Source organism: Fundulus heteroclitus, chromosome 6 (assembly GCF_011125445.2).
Source record: "Fundulus heteroclitus isolate FHET01 chromosome 6, MU-UCD_Fhet_4.1, whole genome shotgun sequence".
NCBI lineage: Eukaryota > Metazoa > Chordata > Actinopteri > Cyprinodontiformes > Fundulidae > Fundulus > Fundulus heteroclitus.
In genome coordinates this window covers 15,824,754-15,852,201 of record NC_046366.1, presented here as the reverse complement: position 1 = coordinate 15,852,201, position 27,448 = coordinate 15,824,754, and the positions used below count along the sequence as shown (strand labels likewise).

At 37.8% G+C, this 27,448-nt stretch overlaps 1 protein-coding gene across 6 annotated transcripts in view; it reads left to right on the top strand.

Moving 5' to 3' along the window:
* Window positions 1-1,543: 1,543 nt before the first annotated feature.
* tnr (tenascin R (restrictin, janusin)) overlaps window positions 1,544-27,448 on the top strand; it is a 267,967-nt gene continuing 242,062 nt past the window's right edge. For 4 of the 6 annotated variants that reach the window (XM_036138170.1, XM_036138169.1, XM_036138171.1 and 1 more), the window contains exon 1: window positions 1,544-1,899. The gene's annotated coding sequence lies outside the window, so the exon portion shown is untranslated. Of the gene's footprint in view, window positions 1,900-15,011; window positions 15,066-27,448 lie in introns of all 6 variants that reach the window. The other 2 variants (XM_036138168.1, XM_036138172.1) reach the window with 2 other exon arrangements.

Below are 27,448 nucleotides of genomic sequence, written 5' to 3'. Positions count from 1 at the left end.
ACAGCCGCTGGACTATGAAAGCTAATTTTGGTTGGAGTGAATTACTGGACCTGGTCTTCACTTCAGCCTTATGGCTTATTATCCTGACATTGTTGCAATTGCTAACATCCAGGCCGATAGAAATGCATCTTCACTCATCCCTTCAGAGGAAACCCCACCCTGAAAGTGTGTTGACAATAAGCAAAGAGAATGTAATTTGTATGAAGCAATTTGAAAAGAACACTATTCGTAACACTCGGTCTCCAGCAAGAAAAAAATAAAACAAATACAAATATGAAAAATAGCAAACCACCAAAATGCGCTGATTCCATTTTTTTTTTTTTTTATTATTGACTGAGAAGTTCTTTAAAGTTCTATTTTTTTAAAAAAATGTCCTTTACTTGAAATATTAAAGAAACAAATATCTCTCCAAATATCTCTCTAGGTTGAAATTGCTTTTGCAGGGTGAGGAGAAATCCGGCCTCTTCACCTGTTTACTTTTGAGAATATCCCCAACATTTCCTGAAAAAGTAAGAGCTTTGAAGAAAAGAAAACATGCTCACTCCCTACTTTTTCTGTGTTTCCAATAAGAGGCCACACATTAGTTCAACAAACGCATTCCGGTTAGGAAAGGTCTTTTTTTTCCCCCCCAGGATACCACTACATTTTTTGGTTTTATTTACAATAACAGACAGTCTCTCTCTCTGGTTACATTGCTATATCCTCATTCATATGTATAATGAAAAGGTAATTGTGATTTAGAGGCTGTGGCTCCTAAGACTGTTTCTGAGTCAGAAAAGTTTGTTTTAAATCAATTTATGTGCTTTGATAATCAATTGGCATACCAACTGTTTCATACCTTGAAGATTTTTAGGTTTCCTGCTTCCAAAATTGATTTGCTTTTAACAGGATAACAACCCTACAAATTACAACATTGATCTCAGGGATCACCTTTATCCTAGATGAAACATTACTTTCCTGACAGTAGCGGTCCGTTTCGAGCAGAAGAACCCCCTCAGCTTTTTCAGTAAGGAAAACCACTGACAGGTTTGATCAAAAAGAAAATGGGTTGGAGTTGTCAAACTAAATAAACATCTGTGGATCATCACAGTGAGAGGGACAATATTTTGACAAAAAAATAAAAAAAACTTGGAATGAAATGAGAGGATTTCCTATTTACAATACAAACAATTAATTAAACAATTCTAAAAAAAAATCAGAAGGTATGATTTCTCTTATAGCGATGTGCAGTGTTTGCAATGGCTTTGCCTTTCCTCTTTCTCGCTGATGCAAGCTGAAATCCTCAAGCAACCTTCATGTTCTCTCTGTCGGAAAAAAAAAAACCCAAATATATTTTCAGACCCTCCAAGCAGCACGGCCACTAGAGGCTGCACAAGCAAAGACAGAGATACATAGATCAATTCTGAGAGAGGGAAAAGCCAGAGGAATCAATTGAGAAAGAGCAAAAAAGCAGATGGTGAGATATCATGCAGTTCACTCAGCAAAAAAAAAAAGAAAAAGAAAAAAAGAAAAAAAAGTGACAGAGTGGGGGATAGCTGGAGGGGGCATCGTAGTAACTGGCAGCTAGAATGAGAGCATCTTCAGCTCGCTGGAGAGAAAGGGAGGTAGAGAGAGAGAGAGAGAGAGAGAGAGAGAGGGAGAGGGAGCGGAACGGCAGGCTGCCCATCCTCATATTTCCCTCTGCATCTGTGTGAGGCTGTGTGAGCGGCAGAGAGGGGAGAGCACATCTGACTCTCGTGGAGGCAGCAGGGACTCATTCCACTTGGCCGAGAGATCGATGCTCTTACGGGGAGCCGCACAGGACACCTGAGCAGCCCCTGCATAAAGTCTGCGCGGCACCGCCAAGAAATTAAAGAGCACACGAGGAAAAGACTGAGTCCATCATAAAGCTCCGAGCAGGTGAGTCAACTTTAGCTTTTTTTGATTGGAGCACAGTCTGATCTGCACGTGTGAGCTACTTTGTGGGGTAAGTGTGTGTCTGCTCTACTCGGATCCTCACTCATGCCCAATTTTGCACGTTTGTCAGCCTTTTGAAGTTGCTGCATCATCTCAGTTTTAATTTTGTGCCGGAGCATTACAGTCCTCGTCTAGGGCAGGTGATTAACTGGGGAGGCTCGGCATCAATCAAGCCGTTATCACGCTGAGCAGAGGAAATCACAACAATAGTTGCCTAACGACCCTCTATTGTTGGGTTGTTGAGAGAATATTTTGTTTGCCCATGTGGTTCAAGTGTGCTGCAGGAGCTTTGTGTCAAATCCCACGGAAATGTGTCTGAATAGCAGCCCCCCTTGAACAATTTAATAAGGGTCATTATAAAAGCTTGCTTTGAGGTGTGTGTGTGGGGGGGACTGGTTGGTGCTTATGTCAGATTGTCACGTTTTAAATTAAATGGAAATGTGTTCAAAGCCACTGGCGTAATAGGCAGCTTGCTCTGTATGTTTTAAATTATTATTTCTGTATATATTTTATCCTAGTTCAAAATAACACCCGTAACACAACGCTATAGTAGTATAAATTCACATTTAAAATTACTTTAGATGTTTTTTTCCCCAGAGCGTTTCTGCACAACTATAGCTCTACATAAAGTTTCCCAAATAACTTTTAACATTTTGAGTTGAGTTGATTCTATATATATCTATATCTATATAGATATAAATAAACACCAAATTTTGCTTTACCCTAGCAAATTTTCTTCTGGTAGGAAATTTGAAAGACATCTCACAATAGGTGATTAAAGGCAAGGCAACTTTATTTATACCGCACATTTCAGCAACATGACAAATCAAAGTGCTTAACACGAGCAAAACACAAGTACGTTGCAGTGACACAATAAAGGAAAGGAAAATTCGACTACATTAATTAATAATGTTTTAGTTGATCGTTTAAATAGGACTGTCAAAAGCAACTCTAAAAAAATGGGTCTTTAACCTTGATTCAAAAGAACTCAGCGTTTCAGCATTTTAGCATTCAGGGATGCAAAAGGAGGGTCAGGTTTAAAAATAAATTATTTGTCTGTTTTTATTAACATTTCTTTAGAAAATGACATGCTGAAAATGATTTGAGCCCTTCTGAGTGATCAAGTTTAAAAATCCTAACTGGTACTCTAGCAGTCAATCGACCAGCTTTCTGAGTGTTTCTCGTGGATTCTGAGGATGTTTCTTTGGGGATGAGCTCCAAGTCTTTCAGGCTGGAGATCTTCGTAGTCATTGTCATAATCTTTTGCTGCCACCACAGTTTATCTTTCAAATTCAAGTCAGGACTCGGGCTTGACCATTCCTAAACGTTAATATTACTTCCAATCAGAAGAAACATGTTGGTAAATTTAAAAGATCTCCTTAAACTTAAATCTGTTACGGGTATGAATAATTTTGGACGTAAGTTCAGTTTCACTGTGATCCCAGTGGGCTCCATTTTTAAAGATATTATCGTCTGATGTTATTTGTTAAATGTCTCTTGTCGGTGACGATAAACCCTGCAGACTATGGGAGAAAGTAATTAACTGTCATTTCAGCTCAGATAATTTGGTGTATTTCAATTGCATTCACTTCGTGGCGCTTAGGAAGTTAGTGTGTATGCACAAACATTGAATTGTGGTTGGAAATACCATGCCCTGCTCGATATATCCCATCATCCATCTGTATGTGTCTCCATTCCTCTTTCAGTCTCTGTTCCTCTGCCTTTGTAACACCCCCTTCCCCCCACCCCATGCTTTGCCGTGAAGGTTATTGCCATATATCGAGCCGGTTTAATTTGTCAAAGTCCGACAGACATATTGTCCATGGTCAGAACAGAAGAACAGGTTGGGTTTGGGGATTCAATTCAGTTAAATAATAGCACAATATTGAAAGCAGAGGTGATGCATTCAGGGCTGCACCTGTCTAGAGGAAGACAGACTGCGAGGGGGGAAAAAGGCAGATGTGGTGAAAAATAGGACCACAAGCAGAGAGAAAACCATCATTTCATGTAAACGCAGAGACTGATCGGTTGATTTCCAAGGCCTTTTATTTTTCAGGGTGGTATGATGCTTGCGAAGGGGAAGGCTTGAGGTTATCATTTCTCACACAAAGCTTAGCTTTCCCTCTCTCCCATGTGAGACCAGTACCATTAGGCTGAGACACAAAATGTGAGAGATCACTCACTCCTTTTTCCACTCTTCCTCATTGTGATTGCGCTGGACTGTTTTTCTCTGGTTTCTTCACCTCACCGGCTCTGTCCCTGTTCAAATCTATGCGCTGGCTTTTATTATTACACATATCTTTATTCAACATCACATCTGTAGAGGTCATTTGCTTCTAAAAAGTTTCCATGGCTAAATAAAGAATAGCACGTCAAAGAAAAAGACTATTATGAATTTCCGTTGCATGTTATCATCTATAATGTCTTTTAAATTCAACTTCCACGCCTGGATTTGAAGGATTTCTTTTTGATTCTCTGTTTAACTCGTGAAAACACGTTATTAATGATATCCTACAGTGTAGAGCAAATGCAAATCCATCCAAATATTTACCAAAGTCTTTCCCACATCCTAGTTTGCATTTGTTGAGAGTCAGTTTAGATAAGACGCTGTGTTTTGGTCTTTGAATTGCAAATGGTTTTAGTAAATTAGAGCAGGAGCAGGTGGTATTAGCAAAACATTTGTAACACTCCCTCCTTGTCAGGACTATCTCAGCCGTTCTCTCTCCTCTCTGTTCCCGACTCGTTCCCATTAGTTTCTGTGCCAATGGGCAGCCGAACAAGATTGCAATTGTCTGTGTTGTAATTAATAATTTACATAATGCTTTATTTTGATGGGAATTCTATCTTCCCCGCGCAGCAGTGTTAATTGTGTTAGCTAAGCTATACGGTCATTACTTATTGTTAGGAAGACAGTTAAATGCTTACATATCCAGCTGTAATTATCGATAGCGGCGACCATCAGATAATGTGCAGATTTAAACACAGGGGTGGAGAGAAAACAGAGAGAAAAATCTTTAACTATTGGGTTTTCCTTGTAGTTTAAACACTAATATCCAGCACGCAAGTGCACTTATTTACCAATTAGATTAGTCCTGCTGTACTGCAGAAACAACAATCTGGAGGTTGTTATAGCAACATGAAAACAATCCTTATAATTGATTGAAGGATTTAAATCTGCTCTTATGTCGTCGTTCGTTTCTAAGCACCATGTTGGTAGCATGTTTCCCCATCGTGTCAGGCTGTGCTGAATCCAGAGCAGGCTGCTTTGACTTATGTTTTCAAGGTGAAGGAGCAAGACACGGGCATTTGTCTGAACAAATATGAACTTTTCCCCGTCTGTCATTTTCCTTCCGTCTTTTTGTTTACTTGTTCTGTGCTGCTTATCTTCTCTCCTTCACTTACAAGCCCCTCCATGAGATGTCACACATAGAATAATCCGGCTCATGCAGCATGTGGGTGTTCAAGATATGGATGTCAAGTGCATTTTCATGGCAGATTATTTTGTGCTCATCACCATATTATTGTTGTATGTTGCGAAATAATTTAATCAACGTTGGCTTGAATTGAATCAAGGTTAACGGTGTTCCAGTCTTCGGCAGGGTGGTTTATGTTAGGAATGCGTCGTCAAATCTGAGTGGAAAACTGCTTCAGATTAAGATGTAAGAATCAGTAGATTATTTTATATGACTCAAAACTTGCTCTGTACAACTTGCTGTTGTGCTTATAATATGCTGTTGATATATTAAATCCCTAGACCCCTGTTAAAATGCCAGGATTGTGTGATGTGAATACACTAACCCACAATAAATTATTTTCAAGCTTTATAAACCTTTATTGTGACTAACGTCATGTAAATTAAAATGAAAGACAAATAAAACTATTAAATCAACATTGACGATTGAAAAAAAAAGCTTCTTAGCGTCAGCCTTCTTGTTGCAGGCACCTGTGTATGTTTTAATCAATACTGAACAACTCATGATCAAGAATGAAGAATCAAAAATCGTTATGGTCAACATATGTTACCATAGGGAAATGTTTTTGAGATAGATACCAGCTCAGGATGTACACAGATAACATAACACGCAGAGATAACAGACATAATATTTCCACACTTTTTCTTTTTTTAATTTATTTTTTAGTATATAGATGAAGTCAATTGATGGCACTGACCTAACACACTTCCTGAGAAGTTTAGAGCATACAAATAGTAATAATTTTCCCTATCTAAACAAAAACCTTAGTTCCAAATGAAGAAAAGTTACTCTTTTCTAGAGTACTAGAGCATGACACCGCCACCATCATGCTTCACACTCAAAATGTTTATTTATTTATTTTTTTTCTGAATGTTGGACTGATGTTCTGTGCCAGACATATACATGGAATTGTAAAAGTTCCAGTTTGGTTCCTTCGTTCTATATAACACATTATGCCACAGGGTTTTTCTCAGATTTCAGCCAAGGGCTTCTGTTTTGAAACCATATTTCTTGATCAAAACACATAGAGAGTTAAGAACCAGCTCCTTCAATGCAGCCTCCATCTAGTTTCCATCAAATCCATTTTTGGAAAAACAGAACGTTTTTTTTTTCTTTCTTGTAATTCCAGTGTTGCCCCTGGTGTTTACAGCTTCCTGATTACAATCTTCTCTGTGCCAAGGTTATTTTCTTGATGCATTTAATTTTTTGTCCCCTTCATTTGACTGATAGTGCTGTACAGTAAAGACTTCAAGTGACATCTTTAAGTCTCTTTGACAAATAAGGGCTACGCAAAAGGATGCAAGTCAACAGATCCTGAACTTAATTACATGCAAATCAGATTTTCTGTAACTGATGGTAAGTGTGAATTCAAGAAACCTGAATGCTAAAACTCAATCAAAAGTAGCTTCAAAGTATAAGTTTACGGCTCTGCATGCAAATACAACCGGGTTTTGCACTGTCTTTATAGCTGACTTTACTTTGGCTGTTTGATTTGTCTTCTCTGTGTAATCGTGCCAGTTGTTAGGATTTGTTCTCTCAAATCATGAAAAATGGGCGTTGGCAAAAAGGATTCAAGTTGTTCCCACAAAATCGTTTTATAACACTCATACTCTGTGCTGCAGAGTGGCCCCTTCCAACACAAGCCAACTTTTTGATTTTGGATAGCTGTTTATTACCCACACTGCTGCATTTCATAACTGGTGAAAACACTTACCACAAATGAGATGCAGCGTACCCAATGTTAGCATAATAGACATAATGGAGCCTAGTTGTTCATATTTTAGCCAATGGAGATTTTTTTTAAATAGTGTATTTAGGATTATGATTTTAGTTATTTCCTAATGCTATTTATTCTTAGGTGTTTGTTTATATTTTACTTCTTTGTGGATTAGTTGGTGGATATTGTTCTTGGTTGATTCCATGTATATTTTGTTATATCCCCTGTTAAATTCCTCCTGTTTTTCCCTTCAGTTTCTGTCTATTTCACTCTTCACCTCAGCCTCTCGGTTCTCTTTAGTTTCAGATGTTTCTCATTCACCTGATTGTTCGCTCTTCACCCAGTCACAGCTGTTCTTCATCCCTCTTGAATAGCTCTTCTTCTGCCTGTTTTTAGTTTAGTATATATTCTCTCTGTCTCTGTTTGTTCCCTGCTGGTACCCTCTGCTTTATACATGAACCTATGCCTTCTGCCACCCTGATTTTGCTGTGCTGTTATATGTTAATGCGTTTCCTGTCTGATTACTTGGTTAAGAGCATTTTGCAAGTTTTATTTGTATATCATAAAACTTCTTGTCTATACTATGCTATGCACTTGGGTCCTCCCAAACCTCAGTCATGACAAAAAAACGGTTCTGAATACTCTTGCATGACACTCTATATGGGCAGATTGATGTTAGGTCTGCTTATGTTAAAGGGATCATCTAGGATGGATAAAGCTTTGAAGAAGTTTCTCATTTTGTTGTGGAAATGTGTGATTTCAAATGGAAGGTGGGCGGCATCAATTTGAAAAGAGGGAAAAATATTAAGCCCAAATCCTTTTATTTAACATATGACCCTTAATGAAAGATGCTTAATATATGTAGTTATATAGGGTTTATTTCACCTGATACCGCACACAATAATAATAAAAAAAACCATTGTGCAGATTATTTTATTTACTGTCAATTCACAATTGATGGGATTTTGAGTTGGAGACCACTGACATTAATGAAGATCCTGATTCTATTGCTTGTGCTCATAGTGTTCTCTAATTAATGAAGGTTAAGACTGCTCAAATAAATCATTGAGACAATAAAACATTCAGCTTCACATCTCTCTTCCCATGATGGTTGTTCATCCACACACCGCTTTACAGGGATCCAATTCACCAACGGGAGACGGGATGATTGTACCAATTATGTTCATTTTATCAAGACATGTCTGTTTGACTGTGCTGCTTCGGAAAGAAGGCAGCGTGTGCAAGCCTCTCTTCAAATTTGGAAAAGAAGAACACAGACAAACGGGTTGATAGAACAGCAAGTTTGCAGTATTTGCTGAGAATGGCGATGTCTGATTGAGCGAGGTGCTGTAAATTTCCCATATGCAGCTGGTGAACGGTGTAGAGTGACAGCGCTGAGTGTGGGTAAAACAAGAATCAATGTGAGGATGTCCGAGACAGCAACCCTCTGCTCTATGCAGGAAAACCAATGAAAGACGTTTTTATTTTTAAACTGTTTTGATGCCATCTGTTTGGCCTCTCCATCGACTGAGCTGTTAAACTTGTCGGAAGTGTATTAAAATAATTGCGCTGCCTAGCACAAAGGATTTATTGTGGTGGGACAGGGAGGGAGTATTGGGTTTCTAAGGCCTTGTGGTAGTTTTTGTTTTAGTGTGTGTTAAACAGTGAGCGAAGAGAGCGAAAATGGAAAAGCTGATAGGATCATAAAACGCGGGGAGAAATGTGAACTGCCCACTTGAAATAATGTGGGCAAGATGGAGAGCTTTACAGTCGAGTGGAGTGGAGATCTTTCTTCTGTTCTTTCCATCCTGTACCTGAAAGGCGAATTTCCCACACGGGACGACACAGTGGAACTGATAAGCCTCTGATTTATATTACATAGTGCCATCGAGATGTGTTCACCTTGCTCTTTACTTTCAATCTGTTAAATCAAAGACGTATAAATTTCTTCCTTTGCCGGAGTGCTTCTATCCGAACTGAGAGAGTTCAGAGTTCTGCTGAATCTCCTTGTTGAAGTGTTGCTGTTTGGCTTATGCTGTTGTAATATGAAATACTTTCCACGGTTAGAATTTGCCGAGTCTTTTTATTCTCTGCAAGTGCCCACCTTGTAAATCCTATTGGGACATACTGGCGAGGTTTTATTTTTATCCCTGCATCTTCCTATCCTCTTTGGCATTTAGAGTAACTGGGGGAGGCCATGGTAATGATCCTCATTAGCTAAACTGCTTGAATCTAAACTGGAATTCTCACACTTCACCAGCTACTTAGCATTTGGTGTTATTTTCTCTCCCTTGTCCGTCTTTCTCACTCTTTCATTTCCATGACACTTTCCTTCCTCACGTCGCCCTCCTGCCATCAGTTTTTTGTCTGCTCCCGTTCTGCTACTGTCTCACTTTCTGCTCCAGAAATAATCCTTAAAGGTCTTCCATCTCTTTCAACGTGTTCTTCGAACGATATGTACCGATCCGTGCAGTCGTCAAGTGCCGGCGTTTGTGCATGGACTTCCTGTCGGTGCTAGTTCCTTGTGATAACTAGAAGCACATTGCTGCATGCATACCCTCAGGGAGTAGGGAGTGTTCCAGATGACCTCTGTGCTGCTTGCTTTTAGTCCCATACTGTGAAGTAAAAAGCCTCAAGTTAAGGCAGGAGCCCCCTCCAGGCAACCTATGAAGGATGTTCAGCTATACAAACACAGCGACTCAAGAGACACCTTTGGCTGAAGGGTAAAACAGCTATGGCTCACCCCGTGGAACAGCTGTGCTGCTGAGGCACACAAGCAAAAGGAGACTTCTGATATTGCGGCTTGATACAGTTTAAACCAGATGTTTAAATACACAAGAAAGGATTTTTTTTCTTATCACTGCCTGACATGAAAGCCAACAAAATTATTTGTGTTTTAGGTCAGTCAGAGTTGCTTGAGTTATTTTATTTGCTAAATGCAAGAATAATAAGAGGAAAAATGCTCTAAGTAGTTCAAAGTCAGAGATTTTCATACATTTGAATGACTTTTACAAGCTTTTCACAATACTGTGCGGTCATTTTCGCCCACTCCAGAGAGGAGTGGTGTAGTCGGATCTGTGGGGCTCCTAGCCTGTACACACCTTTTCAGCTCTTGTACACAAAATGATCCATGGCAGTTTGATCAGAGATTTCAAATGGCCAGGTCAAAACATTGATTTGTGGTCCATGAGTCACTTTATAAAGAATTTGGTGGCGTGCATTGGCAGTCCGTTTGGAAAAGCCATTTTTGCCCAAGCTTTGAGTCAATCGGCGGATGTTAGTTCCTCATGATGAATTCTGTTATGTGAAGAGCACCAGTCGCTCTTTGAGCAAAACACCCCTATATAACAATGCTGCCACCCCCGTTGTTCTCAGTTAGGTTGGTGTTCTCAGGTTTGAAAGCTCCCTGCTATTTCATACTAATGTAACAATAAAAATTGTGGCCAAACACTTCAATTTTAGTTTAGTCAGACCCCAGAATATGTCTAGGATAATTAAGGTCTTTGTCCCTGAATGCATTTGCAAACTGTAATCAGGCTTTTTTAGTTTGCTTTTTGGAGTAATGGCTTCTACTGTGCTGTGTGGCCATTCAGGCCGTTCTTGGTGCTGGATTTCAGACAAGTTTTCATGCAGATAATGACAACCTCACAGGCTTCAGCCACTATCTTCCCAAGTTCTTATCCTTTTGTTTTGAGGTTGGTTCAAACATTTCACACCAAAATACTTTTATGTCTGGGAAAGAGAACCTGTCTCCTTTCAGTACCAAATTACCAGCTCTTCAGTGTTTTAGGGTATTGTGAAATACACCAGCAGTTCTGCCTCCAATTAAATTAATATATTGTGAATTAATACATCTAAGCTAAAAAAAAAAACACACACATAATTTGAGCTTTCCCTAAAAGTGTAAAAGCATAGCACAATTATCTACACAATTTCTTGTGCTCAATATTATGTGTGTGTGCATTCCAGGGTGAATGAATCATATAAGTGCCTTATAAAACCTCTGCTGATAAAGTGACATCATGCTGCTCACTGAATGGAAATAGCTAAAATCTGGCCTGAATACAATAATTATTCTGTAATGCAGGTTCATTGTGTTAAGCGGATGATTTGAATTTGCATTTATAGAAATTCCTCTAATTGCACAATCTTTTTCTTCATCGAAAAAAAAAAAGAAATACAGTTTAATGCATGACATTTTGCAGAATGAAAATATATTGCCTCAACCATGTCCGAATACTGCAACTATTAACTAATCTGGACACAGAAATGAAGGGTCACAATCAGTATAGCTATTGCTATTGCTTTTCAGACTACAAACAGGTTTTACCCTGAAATATTCTATATTTGCAAATGCTTTCACGAACACGCTGTACATGACATGTCTCCTCTCCTCCCCTAATTACTGTGTCAAACTGGCAGCCTGAAAACAAAACTGTCAAGTCAGAATAAAAATATCTTCCCCAAGTTATCGTGGAGGAAAACCTGGCTGCTTTTATTCTTTGAGAATGAGAAAGATGCAAAGTCTGGATGGAGTGAGTAAAATATGTCTTTTTGATGTTTAAGTACATCATCCAGTGTGTCAGTGCGGAGCGAGAAGAGATGAGCATGCACAGTGTGGAAAGCTTTCGCAGCCAAAGATGTTTTTAAAATCTTTTGGGGAAAGTCCAGATTCGGTCTAAATGTCAAAATTTTGACAGGTAAATTCCAGTCTGTTTAAGCAAACTGCACATCACCCAAATGTTTCAATAATTTACATGCAGTGCTGTCACACAGAGTTAGTTTTTTTTCGTTTGAGATCAAACTATAATGATCAGTTTACATATTCCACCAAGTGATGGTATTTTGTTACCCAGTTTGCCTTCAAAAGATTGACCTCCCCTATGGACTAAAGGCACAATAATAAATAGTGATGGCTATTCATGATGGCTGATTACCGCTATCAAGAAATATTTAAGTTTTTCAAAAGTTAAGGTTTCAAGATCCCTAGTTTTTCCCAAATATTCTCCAATGGACCGCACAGTGGTACAGTTGGTAGCACTGTTGCCCTACAGCAAGAAAGGCAAATCTGGCTGTTTTAAAAAAAATGTTTCTATTCATCAAACACACAGACAATCATGGTTTGAAACTTAAAGGAGCACCAACTGTTATCTACTGTTTAAAATCATACTTGACAAGCTATGAGCATCGTGTCCGGTAATCTACTGATACGGGCTCCACCCAAACTGATGATTAACCAGCCAATATCTTCTGTTCCACAAGGCTTGTGTTCTCCATTAATGTACTCAGGAATGACATGCGGTGACAGAAATCACAGTGCAGATACTGTTGGTATGTGTGTGCGTGTGTGTGTGTGTGTGTGTGTGTGTGTGTAGGGGGGGGGGGGGGGGTTAGGTGGTGGTGTGTTCGGAGCTGAAGCTGTTTGTGCACTTTTTCTGTTTTAATAACTTTATGCGCTGCAAGTGCCATTCATTTACGGAAAGATCACCACGGTAGAGTTGGAAAGCTCGTGTAGTTCATGGAAGTTAGTAGGAGTAATTTCAACAACCTGTATTATAAACAAGCAAACATAAACATTTAGTTTTGTCATGGGCAGACATCGATAAGTGAGTTTGCTTCAGACATACTTGGCCAGTAATGATATCAACATTTGCTTCATTGTTCGAAGGCTCAAATGCTCGGGTCAAAATAATTCTTTCACAATCAACTGCTCTATAAATCCTTTTATGCATGCGATGCAGGCAGAAAAAAAGGAGACGCACCATTCATTATGTGGCCAGAATTGGCTCATTAATGTGCAGATACAAAAATAAATATGATACTTTAGATTCCCAGTGTTACTCTACATAGAGCTGACTGGCAAAATGCTGCACAATTAGCTCTTGATGACTACTAATAAATATAGCAGGTGTTTAATTGCACTGTTTTATTAAATAAAAAATATTTTAAAAAATCAGATAGAAACCAATATTGTATCTGAAAGCATTATTATTGGTCATTTTAAGCCTCAGTAAGAACATACAGTGTTTTGTCTTTCTATTTTAAATCATAGAAATTAGATCATGCAATACACTTTGGTTTTATCGTTCATTTATTTTTGTGTAAATAGCAAAATACCATGATCTTTATACTTTAATACGGCTCCATATATATTTTTTTTAAATCAATGTTTATTTTATTTCCTACTTCTTAAAAGAAACATGTTTACACCTCACCGTTTTATCCTCTCTCAGACCTCATGAAATTGCAAGCTTGATAATACCCTAAACACCTATTTGTGTCTTTGATCTCAAAATCCATCTGTCTGGCATTTAGCTGAATGGTATCATTAACTTAATGTCCAAAGCTCATACAAAATGCTATTCTCAGTCTTATTGCTCACTAAGCCATTATAACTGCTTCAGTTATTTCATTTGCATAGTTTCAGAGAATTCATATTCTAAAAGATTAGATTGTCCTCTTAAAATGCATAACAGAGAAGTTATAGGTTGGTTTCCACATGGTATAAATTATAACTATCTTAATAGAATATTGCTTGCGGTATAGGAAGCACCAGTCATTATTTTTGCAATAAAACTGTGAAAACTTACTGTGAGAACTTCTCCGTTATACAACAGCAACTTTATTCTCTGGTGTCTTGCTCCCCTCTGTCATCATTAAGTTAATGCTCTCCTGAATCCTAAAATCCAAAACAATCAGTTGAGATTTAGCTATAAAATTATGAGGCTGGCATTTTTTAAAAGAAATCTTGTTTTTTTTTTTTCAAGCTCACAGTAAAAATAATATAGCACTTCAAATCACAACTTGTATGTTTTCTTTTGGACCTGAAAGAAGAATACGTCAGAAAATCATTTTTGTATTTTCAAAACACCTACAAAAAGCAGAGGTTATACTATATTGTAACAATTACATGTTTATGTTGTATTATGCTGACTCTGCATGCCGTAAAGATAAAAAGGGACTTTTCTATTTTCGCAAGCAACAAAACTTATTTTGTAGTTAAGAAATATTGCTGATGTTGGTGGTTATTTACAAAAGTGTTTGTTCTTTAAGTTTGGATTAAAGGTCTCTGCTTAGCACTGGGATTTCACTGGAAAGTATTTTAGATTTTTACATGTTTCATTTAGGGTTCAGCACTTGTGTAATTGTTGTATTTGTGTCTTTTATATGCGTGAACTGTCTGTGTAATGCTAAAATATTAAAATTGATATCAGAACTGTGTATGTGAGGAACAGTTATGGATAGATTTGTGTGTTTAAAGTGTGTAGATGGATGATACTGTGAATCAGTCAATATTCTATCTTGAATAAATCAGATTGATTGAGGGGTCAAAAGAATCTTGATCAGAGGATCCTTCGTTTCTATTGCTTGTATTTTACCGGTTGTATGTATGTCTTCAAGGTAAGCAAAATTTTGAATTAGGTAGGTAATAAGACCGAAGTATTTTGAGATTTTCTTTGTACTTAATCCAAATGACTCTTGAGGACTATGATGATAATAAACAGGAACAATAGTTCTTGCGAAAGAATGCAAAAAGTAACATTTAACAAAAAAAAGTCAATATCACTTTCAAATTAGACACTTTTATCCATTATTCACTATTGTTATAATACAATACTGTGTACTACTGAAAGAAGCAAGCTCTCCATGAGTACAATGCATACTGAAAGTGTTAAAAGCCCAGGAACTTCCATTTTACTACATAATATCTAAAAACTGTGGTGTGAAAATGTATTGATCCCATTATTTAATATTTTGTAGGATCCTCTTTTGCTTTCATTGCAATCAAAGGTCTTTAGAAGTGTGTTTGTGCTAGATTTGCACATTTAGAGACCTAAATCTTTTCCACTCCATCTTTTCAAAAGGTGAAGGACTGGTCAAGAAAAGTCAAGATCCTGTAAAATTGGATTCATAAAAAGGTCTGTGACTTTGATTGTGACATTATAACACATTAATATAGTCTGAGTTAAACTATTGCACTGTGGCTTTATCCTTTGAGTTAAGTGAGTCTAAAGTCTTTTGTAGCGTGTAAAAGGTTTTAAAGCTGCTCTGATTAATGTTCTTGTTCATCCTGTTGGTTCATCAGGTCGGCCATGTTTTCATAGGTTTACAGTTGTGTAAAATTCTTTTCATTTTCAGAAGATAGATTTATGTCATGATGAAATGTTTAAAGTCTCGGATCAGTGTAGGGCATTAGTGGAAGTTAAATTATTGAGACCTTTTACCTGAACTATACTATGTTTTACACGATGAACTTCAAGTGAGCACAGCTTAAAATTATTTAATTTAACAACGTCCAGTCGGGGTTGAACAAAATTTTTGAAATGGGTTCAAAATGCGGGCAAACTTTGGATTCTTTATTCAGAAAGAAATCCAACATTTTACCTCAAGGTGTGTGCTGACTGACTGTAGCAGCAGAGACAATGATTTTAGCATCTTTGTAAGGATCTCGAGGTAATGTTGGCCTTTACGTCAGCCTTGCAAGTCACATGGCTGAGGAACATTGTAGTATTTTAATACTTTCATATTTTTTATATTTCAGTTCATGCTGGAGCAGTGAACTTAGTTAAGAATAGTTTGGTGAAGAACTACGAACACAAATAAATTTTAACCTGGCACCACCGAATTGCAAAATGAAGCAGTTCTTGTCATGGACTGTCACAGACACAACACGGCTTGGGATATGTTTTTTTAAAACCTAATCTCCTCTGCGACTATAGAGGTCAGATTTGAAGGGAATTGATTTCAGGGAATTTTGTTAGGTGCCAAAAGGGTAAAAGAGGCTAAATGGATGAACATGACACATTAAGCTTTATTTTGGGTTAATTTGTCATGAGAAAAAAAAATACATTGAATTTTGTGGGTATTGCGTAAAACAAATTAGGGCGCATGAATGCTTTTGCAACGTGCTGTATTTCTAAAATGTGCACAGTTTGCGTGTATAAGTCTGAAACATAAATTCCCATGGTTTTCTCCTACCTTCACTTTTCTGAGGTCTATATTAGAAATTTATAAAAATATACCAAATTATTATAGATTATTATAGACCGAATTATTATGGAAACTTCCAAATATAGATCAAGCACTTTTTGTTTTTAAATTGTAGAATGTTTTAATCTGGTACCTCCATAAGCAAATAATGAAGTATATATATATATATATATATATATATATATATATATATATATATATATATACACACACAAGACCTCTTTAAATAACAGTTACACTCAAAGTTTTTTCACTTCATGTAGTAAAAACAGAATCTGAAGCAATTGCTTAGCAGTAAGGTTAAATTAGTTCAAAAGTAATGAGGAAGCTTAAATGCTGGTAAACATGGTATAGTACTACACAATAATATATCTCTTATATTGACAATTATGCTAGTACACAATGTGTACCAGTATGCCCATTTTGGTAAACAAGCATTTTGGTCATTTTAAGTGAACAACCCTGACAGTATGCATCCATATACAGTATATTTCTCTCTGAGTCAAAGGGATTTGCTGCTCTTTGGCGCTACTTGTTACAGAAATAATTAACATGAACTGTGGTTCTCAAATACCTGTGCATGAAAAGTTGAGAACAGAGCCTCAACAATGCACGAGCAGTTCTTTGTGCAACTTCTACACCTTTTGTAGCAATTAAATTGTTGTACCTTTAATTACTGTGGTGGTATTCAACCACTAACTGCTTGAAACCAAATGACTTCATGACAGCTACAGGGTCACAAGCCAGTATGTACTGCTGTGCCGCTGATTAAATTCACCCAATAATTAAGCAGACATCATTGATTCCCTGCAGAGAAATAGAGAAACGGAGCGAGCATGTGTGCGAGGGAGCCATTCTCTGTGTCCCTGTGCTTCCTGTAGCCCCTGCAGTGTTGGGCCAGTCAGATATGCGTAATTTGGGAAATGAGCAGAAGTCGATTCCACTTAAACAGACAGTGGTGGTTGGGCACATCGATGTTCCATGCGTTGTTGACTCCCATCATTTTCCTCCTCTCTGACTTCCTCTGTGTAATCAACAGAGCGATCGAAATGCATCAAAAACTGTGTCCCAGATTATAACCATTTGAGTTTAACACGGTGTGGAGGAGTTTGAAAATAAGCGTTCAACTAGTCGAGAGAATATAGATAGATATGCACGTGTTTGTGTGAGTTTTTGAACACCTTACCAAGTCATATATTTATACGTGACAATTTATCTGACCATCTTTGTTGATGTACACGCTAACAAGACTAAGGTAAGGTGTTAGTTAATGAATCTAGAGCTAAGTAAAGTGTGTTCAGCACTGCTTTTGTCTGTGGCTTTCTGTCTCTGGCACTGCTGTTCATCTGCACATTTCTGTTGACAGGCATTGTGCACACCACTCATTACTGTCTCCCACATCAGAGTGCCACAAAAGCTGCAAGCTATTTTCACTTACTGTAGCTACTGCAACCGTGCAGCCAGGGATACCGGAGTTTGCAGATGTCAGTTTTCCTGTGAAGGGTAACAACTAAGCCCAAAAAAAGCATATATTGCAGATAGCTCTGGCCATGAAAAGCTACAAAGAAAATAAAGACAATTTGTGCATTCCAACCTAAATTTGGGAAGATTTTTGTTGATTGTATTTGTTGTAATTAGTGCCTGCTAGTTTAGCACTTGTGAGAAGATAAACCTCGCATTGGGTGACTGTGGCTCAGTGGGTAGAGTAGTTGTCTTGCAGTCGAGAAGTGAAGGTCTGGATTTCAGCTTCTCACTGTCACATGTTGATGTACCCCTGGGCAAGGCACCTAACCTCAAGTTACCTACCGATCTGCATATCAGTGCATGAATGTGTGTGTATTAGTGAGTGCGATTATGGAAATGTGCCTCTAGCGTAAGGCACTTTGAGTGGTCAGTATTAGAAAATAGTCAGAACATTTACCACTTGTACATGCATCAGTCCAAGTAAGCACAGTTTAAAAGTTTTGGCTCTTTCATTAAATGTTAATATAAACATACAGTTAGACTCAAAAAAAAATTCTCATACTACATGGCAGATTTAGATCTAAAAATAAGTAACCTTAAAGGTGACACACATGTTTCAACTAATTGTAAGTAATAATTTTTTGGTGTTGTCCAGCCAGATCTTATATTTGATAGAGTATCTGTGGACTGAGCTAAAAAGGAGGATGATAGCCAGAAATTCTTCCAACCTCAAACATCTGAAACTGACATGAATAGTCGAAATACCACTGAAGAAATGCAAAAAGCTTGTAAGAAATGACAAAATCTAGTTCATTGCTGTAAAACCAATAACGGCTTTTCCCCTCATTATTGAGAAATGTATGCATATTTTCACATGACATAACTGATAAAGTATAATTAATTATATTTATAGATTGTTTTATCTTTTGTCTTTTCGGATCCAAAACAAACATCTATTTTAATCCTGTAAAATGTATGCAGAATACGTCAGTCCAAGGTTGACTGGTTTTTATTCTAATACTAACTTAAAGGTTCTCCAGGTGCCAAAAATGCTGTGAACATACACATTTACTCTGTTTTAACAAACAGAATAAATACTTCATAAATCTTCCAACTGTGTTTCAAAGTACCCATTTTTTAAGTCTAGAATTGTTGAAGTCAATTTTGATCAAAGCAGCTTAGACTTTAAACTGGGGATGACCCTAAAAAATGTGTAATAGCCCATTAGTTTAGCGCCAGTAAGAAGCTGTGAAAACAGCAACTTAGCATCGTTAGACAATGGCGGTATTTTCACAGTGCAAACAGATCATTTTCATTTTGTCTGCCCCTCTCTCACCTTTTCGTTTTTCCCACCAAGTACCAAAACACTGCAGCACACATGGTTAAAATGACATGATGGCTTCTTCAGTGCTTTTGCATCCAAAGGTTTCCGGCCATCCCATCAAGCAAATTTTTTTTGTCCACTCCATCTACACATCAGGGCACCTCAAAATCAATTTTCTTTCTTACTTCAAAATATAATTTTTAAACATAAACAACACAGGCTGTTGATCGTAAAACACATTCACACCTGGAGCTCATATGGTAAAAATGTATTTACACATACTGAAACAGATAAAGTCACATGCTTAAAGCAACTAGATGGTGCTTTGTTACTGTTGTGCAGTTTGGTTTGGCAATAAATAGCTATTAAGAAGTGCCAAAGGCAATTATTAACAAAGTTAGTAATTTTAATCAAATTGCCAAATTAGGGTGCCACCTGATTATCAGGAAATAATAGCCTAACAGCTCTCAGTCTCTGTCAGTTACTGCTTTATGAATACCTGCCTAGTGAGGTGTGGTATTATATAACAGATGGAGTGAATTGGTACACTGGGGGTTTTCAAACAGCGAGCACTGCACACAAATCCAGAATAAACACAAACAACTTCTCTCCAAATGCAATAACTTATCAACAAAATACTAAATTACTTCAGTAATTTAACTTGAATTCAACTAAACTGCTAAATAAAAATGAAATGAACAAGCAAAATTAATGAACAATGGAAAAGAGGAACAGATAATAAAGCTGAAACCAATAACACGATGCATTGATATTACAGTTCACATTTAAGAGGACTGGGGTTTTAATGGAGCAAGCTCAGGTTTCCAGAATATCAGGGTGTAAGCAATCATTGAAATAAAGTTTGTCACAACTTTAAAAGCAAAACCTAAAACACATTTTGTTGCATCAAGCTTCAGTAGCCTGTTAGCACTGAAGTAGTTAACACCACATACAAAGCAGAACAAGATGAAATTAACAGTGTTTAAAGCAGTTTTATATTATACCAATTTTCTCTGCCTACAGTCTAGTCCATTAACCTCCTTGGACCACGAAAGTGGTTGTTTCTAGGCCGTAAGACCAAACTTCTTACATGAACTGTTCTGATGAACAACGAGCCCAGGAAGTCCAATGGGCGATGAGTCATTTGGCAACCGCTCTCGGTAGCGGCCTTGGAGGGTGGGGGGTGGGGGGGCAGCTTTTCCTTGGACTAGGTTGAGTTGTGGTTTTGTCAATGTTATTGGGGACATTGTCTCTTCTAGGGAATCTATAATTCATTCAGATTATTTCCTGCTGGATTCAGGCTGCTAATTATATTTTGGCCTAGGGTAAGGTCATGGTGTCTTTAGAGATGTAGTCTTTTACCTGGCCAGCAAGATCAAGACGTTCATGCGCATGTCCCACCTAAACAGCCCGTGAAGAGGGCTTCAAATAAATAGGAAGAATGGTAAAATGGTAAATGGCTTTTACTTGTATGGAGCTTTAATTAGTCTGATGACCCCAAAGCGCTTTACACTACAGTCAGTCATTCACCCATTTACACCCTGATAGTAGTGAGCTATGTTAGTAGCCACAGCTGCCCTGGGGCAGACTGACAGAGAGGCTGTCCTACGACTGTGACGGTCGGAGTGAGGGATCAAACCGGCAACCCACCAATTGCAGGTTGAACTTCATAACTTCTGCAACATTGTCACCCAATTGTTGCTGCACGCCACAGTTTTGTTGCTCTATGATATTATTGGGAATCCAAATCTGAAAATCCTCCCTCCTGGGAGCTGTACATGAAAATGGGTTAATACTGTGTATTCTGGGATTCAGAGTTTTTACCAGTCTCTTTTGTATGCTGGGGCAATTCTGTCTATTTTTGGGTTTTTGTTCCTCCCATGGCTGGTCTCTAACAGTGATACACAATTATCTTAGACAAGAAATATTGTGGCACTTTAAAAATAGGAGATTTCATGGCTGGAGTTAATGCAAAACCTTGTTTGTAGGCTGTCTTCTCAGAAAATAAGAAGAAAACAACTGAAAGGAAAAGAACTGGTTTCTCACCTGGATATAGATGCAATTATTGTTAGCTCATCTCAGAGAGAAAATTGTCCAAATGGGGAAAACAGCACATCTCTGCACACTGTATTACTTTAACTTATGTTTTTCTTTTTCTGTTGTATGGTCGACACCACTGTTTGTATACCAACATTTACAATAATACCTCCATTAACAGTCGCTGCGGTCACAACAATTTGTGCTGCATGAGTATGATAGTCGAGAGTCCTGGCAGATCTTAGTGGGCAGGTGCAGATGATGAGTTTAATGGATGGTACAGCAGACTTTGCCTTTGGCACTTTCCACCGCAGATAGTAACCAACATTGAGATTAATGTTTGTTTCAACACATACTAAGTGTAAAAGCTAAACTAATATGACACTGGGTGGTAGTGTGCAAAAATTGACAGGTCAATGAGAATCATCAACTGAAAGTGTCAAAGACAGTGTCTCATTAGCAGCTCGCTAGGTCAGCATGTAAAAGTCTGACAAAATTATATCATTTGTATGTTTAGATTTCACATTTTGATGTATTTTTTTTATTTTTTTAGCCTTTTTTCCCGTTCGAAGCAGGACGGTGCTTTCTACCTACAAATCATCCCTTGATGCCCCACCCTTAATTTTATATATTTTTTTGCTGTTAAGATGACATATACAAACTGATGCCAAACATGACTGAGAAAGAGAAAACAAGAAAGGACAGTAACATAAAGAAAGTATATAGACAAAAATGCCTAAATCTAACAACCAGCTTTTATTAAGAATCCTCCTACGGCCTCCATGGGGAAACCAGGGAAAGACAACTACGAACTAACCTGGCCAGCCAGATTGATAATGTGTAGCATTCAACGTTCTACACATTATCAATCTGGGTCTGCTTCCATTCCCTTTTCCGTTTGGGGAAAGGAGGGACCTTCAGCAGAACTGTCCGAGCTGATTGGACAAAATGACACCTAGTGCCTGCCTACCGAAGGTTAGTCTTAGCCAATGATGGTATCAAATTAAAATGTAAGCAGCAGGCATCATGAGAAACCACAAGAACTAAGCTAGTCAAGGCACTTCATGCTGTTCGTCTTTCAAAGAAGAAATTGTGTGTTTTTCCCAAACAGATGTGATAACAACAGCTACGTGTGCGTCCTCCTGCGCTGCCGTGTTTGTTTTGGTTCGGCTGTGGGGTCAGTAGCTCTTGGTTTCTTCACACTGGTATGTCCCAACTTAAACCACAAAACTACAACGTGATCAGCCCAAACTGCTTTTGGTTCGGACACAAACTGTTGAAGCCAGTAGCGGTACAAGATGGATTCCCATCTGTTTTTGGACGCACAAATACTGCGAGATTTCATCTCGCTGGCAAGGTTAACTACGAACACTTGCAGAGACAAAATAATGAAAAAATATACAAATAGCTTTTATCACTTTTAAATGCAGGTGTATTAACAAAAATTACAGCTTTACAGATTATTGCGCATATTTTCAGCATTGAAAGTTCATCACAAACACAAATCAATAAACAATCATTGCTTGTCTATGTGTATACGTCGATTATGCTAAAAAAAATTCTTCTTTTTTAAAATTCAGTGATTTGTCCTTTATCATGTTGATATTTAGTGGCATTGAGGTGCGATTCCACACATGCAGTTGAAACTGAACCCTCAACTGCATCATTAGAGATTTGGCCATGAGTATTTAACCTAATTTTCTTCTGTTGTTAAATGTAATATTAACATAAGTACTCATCAAACCAGAAGAACCTTTTTTTTTTAAATAGAGGAATTGTTTTTATTTGCAGCATGAAAAAAAAAGTCAAAATGCCATCAAAGTTGGGCAAAATCATGAGCCAATTCTTCTTTGTTCAAAATTTCCTTACATGGGTTACATACTTTGAATTTTTTTTTTAAAGTGGTTTTAGTTAATGGTGATCCGGGCTATATGAATACCTCTAAAAGCTCTTCTTTGGATGTTTGCTTCTTTTTTTTGCTCTTTTTCTGTCCAGCCCTTGTCCTAAATCTGAAAAATTTTCTTCGGAAAAGAGCTTTTGCTTGTTGAGCCACAACATACTTAGGCATTCAGGTCTAAAATAACACCCCAAGGCGATAAAGATACAGTTTAATCTACATATTCCACATTCAATTTATCGTGATCCTTAGATATTTGTTAAACATTTTTTGGTCATAGTGAAATTTTCATTTCACTATGAAACGGCTCCTCCGTTTTGCAAAGTGTTGACTTGTTTAAGATAAAAAACAAGTATTCCAAATCTTTGTAGCCATTGCAACATTTTAAACTGGTATGACAAAACAACCCAGTTCAAACTGTGTGTTGTTCAGGCCGTGGCATGGTCAGCTTTGCATGACACATGGAGTGTTGTGTATTATGCAACTTTTGCCGTCAGCTTTCTGCGTTGGCTTCATGTGAGCTCAAATAGAATTATAATCTTTCCATGAATTGTACCAGCTGGGTAACCCACACAGTAACCCTTAAAAAGAAAATAAAAACCTGTTTGGAACAGGACAGATGGAGCCTTTTCATGCTTTACCATTTCTTGTTCAGAAACCACACTCCCACTCATGAGAAAAGGATTTCCTCTTGAAGCAAATTATGTTTCAGGTAAGAGGATTCATCTATCTTTCAGTGCCATTCACTAAAAAGTACACATTTACCCTGTGTTCTGCCATCCTTATAAAGGACATTGATTGGTAGGACGGATTGTAGGCACACGCTTTTGTGTGAGCATAATGATTTTTTTAATAAGAGAGAAAAAAAAGTCTGGCAATGCTAATATTTCTCATTATGAAGACTGTCCACCCAGAGAGATTTTGCACAATGAGCTATTCTGTTCCCATCCTCCCGTTTGTTGGTCCCTCACATACTCATATATTTTCTCCCTTTTGCTCCTCCTTTGTGACATTTAGCAGTTAGTTTTGAGAAGGGGTGGGGTGGGTGTGTGTGTGTGTGAGGGGGGGAGTATTCAATGTGCCAAACCTGGAAAAGAACATTACTCTAATCAGCCCTGCTGGACACAGATCAGAGCAGCTCAGTGAAAAACAAAGTGCTATGTGGTTTGTTAGTGTTGGAGGACATGCACTATACAATTAAGGAACAAACAAATATGGTTTAGTATTCATGTTAAATTCTGACTTTGGGGTAGGTTCCAGTTGTTGTTTTCCTTAGGGTAACCTGGAATCCACTGAATAAGCTGGTAAATTATTAAAAAATGCAGCGTTATAAAGTTCTGGTTCTTATTACCACAGGGTTTATCTTTACGTTGACATGCAGATGAGTCATTTTACATAAGATCGGTAATGGATGCACACAAATCTTTCCTGTTGAAGTTGGCAGCTAGTTTTTTAAATCTACACTACAGTGATGCTAAAAGTTTTCTTGTACAAACAGGGATGCAACAATGCATCCCGCTCACAACATGAGACAATCCATATTTTTAGAAGAGTAGTTGTCTGGCAATGATCAGGTTGATACTTCAATTTAATCTTTTTCCTATTATATGTAAAATTTCCCATGGGCAGGTCACTTAAATCTAAGTTCCCTACTAATCTACAATGAAGTATGGTTGTGTGTGCATTTGTGAGTCTGGCTAGGCAAATGAGACTTGTGGTGTAAATGAGAGCGCTGGGTGGTTCCTGAATCATCCTGGTTAATAATTTGTCTTGAACTGAATCAGGAATCTGAGGTCTCTATTGACACGTATCCTTTGAATGCTGTTACACAAGTCAAATTAGCAATATAGCGTGAAAGACTAGCAGTCTCACTAGAAGCTTTGAAGACTCGGGTGATTCGCTTACTCACTCAAGTTAGGGACTTACTGTAAACACGGCAGACTAAACAGATTTTTTTTTTGATTTGGTGACTTACAAAAGCTGTCACCAAACACAGCCAACAACAAAAAAAAAAAAAACATGAGTCATCTTACAGAAGAGTAAAGACAATTTAGACGCTTATTTTTTCAAAATAAGAGGTTGTGCAGATGTGCTATTTCCCCTTTTGGATAATTTATCTCACCACAATGAAGACTCAGATAACCCCAGATCCATAAAATGAACCTCTAGTAAAAGCACTTTGAGTGGGTAGTATGGCTGAAATAGTTATATATACGTATTATGATAAGAGTTTCACAAATCAAAAAATTGTGTTAAAGAATATCTATTGAGGAGCCAAACAAAGCTCTTATAGTTAGTCTTGTTTATCAAAAGTCATTAACATTTTCAGAAATCTCTAACTGTGTTTTAATAAATCTGTTTTTTCACTATCCGGTTAAGGTTTTACCAGTCAAACTATTTTAAATTTCAATGAGAGGCAATCAAATTAAGCTTAATGTGCTTAAAAAAAGAAATAGCCCTCTACTTTTATCCCTACAGGAAGCTGCATTGCTGATTCTAACTTAGTCGTTGTTAGCAGCTAAGGGTTAGCCAGTCATGGTGATCCCAGTGTTTAAAAATCATTTATATCCTGTCTGTGATTCTGCTGATATTCTTTTTTCTGTAATGTGTCCACAATTATAATTTCTTCAGTGTTTTTTGTTGTTGTCAGCCAATTCTACAAAAATCAACATAACAGGGCGACAACTGAGGAAGTATTTCATTTTTCTATAAGTCAAAGATTGCGACAGACTGCCGACCTGTACAGGGTGTACCCCGCCTCTCGCCCATTGAATGCTGGAGATAGGCACCAGCACCCCTTCGCAACCCCACAATGGACAAGTGTGATGGAAAATGGATGGATGGATGGATGATTCAAATAAATATACCCCCCTCCCCCTTTAAGGACTACAAAAAGTCTAAAGGGTAAAACACATCCTTAAAATGTGACTCATTGGGTTTTTTGTATTTTTTTTTCAAGCATCACCACAACTATATAACTACCATGGGCTGAAGTCCAGTAATTTGTTCGATCTCAGCTTATCCTCATAGAGACAAGTCAAAGTGTGTTAATAGCAAGCAATCATGTGTGTAAAATAACGTACCATACTGCAGAGGTCCCAGTATATTTTCAATCCCAAATGTATCGAACAGAAACTTTGTCAGCGATGCATCAGATCCTCAAGCTGCATTGGCAGCTAACAGTTACAGAAGCTGGCATCTACAAGGCTATCGCCATCTCACTTAGTCATACAGTGCTTTGTGCTATCTTGGTTCTATTTTTTTCTTTTTTTTAAAGCACACAGAGAAAGCCCAGTATTTTGTGAAATTGGCTTTAGATTGGTATACATTGCAAGTACTTTGCAGGACATTTTAACACTTCAACATTTAAGATCCCACACTCCTAGTTTAAACCATTAAAAGGGAGGGGTATGTTTGCTGCTGTACTTTGATACTAATATCAAAAATATTAGTGCCACACGATTTCCAGTGATGATTCTGCTTAGCAGTGTGATGAACCTCAGCGTCTGTCGTTGTTTCCTGCGTCTGTAAATCCTTATTAGACGTTTGTTTGTCTTATCCACTTCCCAAAAGCCAACTCTGTCAAGTAGATTCACCAAAAGTTGCCGTCTTCGCCTGATTCTCCACAAACAATGAAATATAACCAAACATAACTTCCTGAATGTTACGGGCGCCGGCATTTTTATTTGCTTGATTTTCTCCTTCAAACCTCGAGAGCAGTAGTACCGCAGATCGTCACTAAGAGGCAAAGAAAACCAAGAAACCGAGATAGCACGATGTCGTCAGAACCAAGCTCGGCTTGGTTAATTGATCCAAGCTCGGACCGAGCTCAGCATGGATCGGTTTAACAAGGGTAGTGTAAATGGTGCTATTGTGTCCTTGCGTAAGGCATTTGACCCGCTTTGCCTGCTGGCAGTGGTCAGAAGCCACTGATTGTATGGCACCCTCGCTAGTGTCAGTCTGCCCCAAAATTTAGCTCGTCAGCATATGAATGACATTATGAATGATTTAATGAAGTGTAAAGTACTTTGTACAAGTACGGATCATTTACCATTTGCAACGTACAGCCCTAAAAGTGTTGCTTAGGGTAAATTTTACTGAATAACCAAAATTTATGTACAGCCAATCCTTCCTATCAGAACACACATTTGTAGTGCTGACAATTATAATAAAATATGGCTATAAATGTTTTTGGAAAACGAAATGTATCCTGTTAATTTTACATAGTGTATTTTGGAAAGATTTGCAGTCAGTATTGTTATTTGGACTTGCCTTGGATTTTACCAAGTTTGGTCAAGACTAAGTGGGGCTGGGCTCACAATTGACATCTTGAACAGGATACAAATACACTAGGTTTACTACATACAATTTATATCAGCTAAATAAGTTGGCCAACAATGTAGGTCCGAGCTGGTTTTCAAATAGTTATTAAAAATATATATTGTGAGTCGCACAATACATGTGGGAACCATAAAGATCCCACTTGTTACCAGGTGCTGTCTTGGATCACCCCTACGGTCCTTTTTAAGCTATTAGTATGTGGCCACTGTGTAACCTGCTGCTAATTCCACCCGAAACCGATTTTTCAG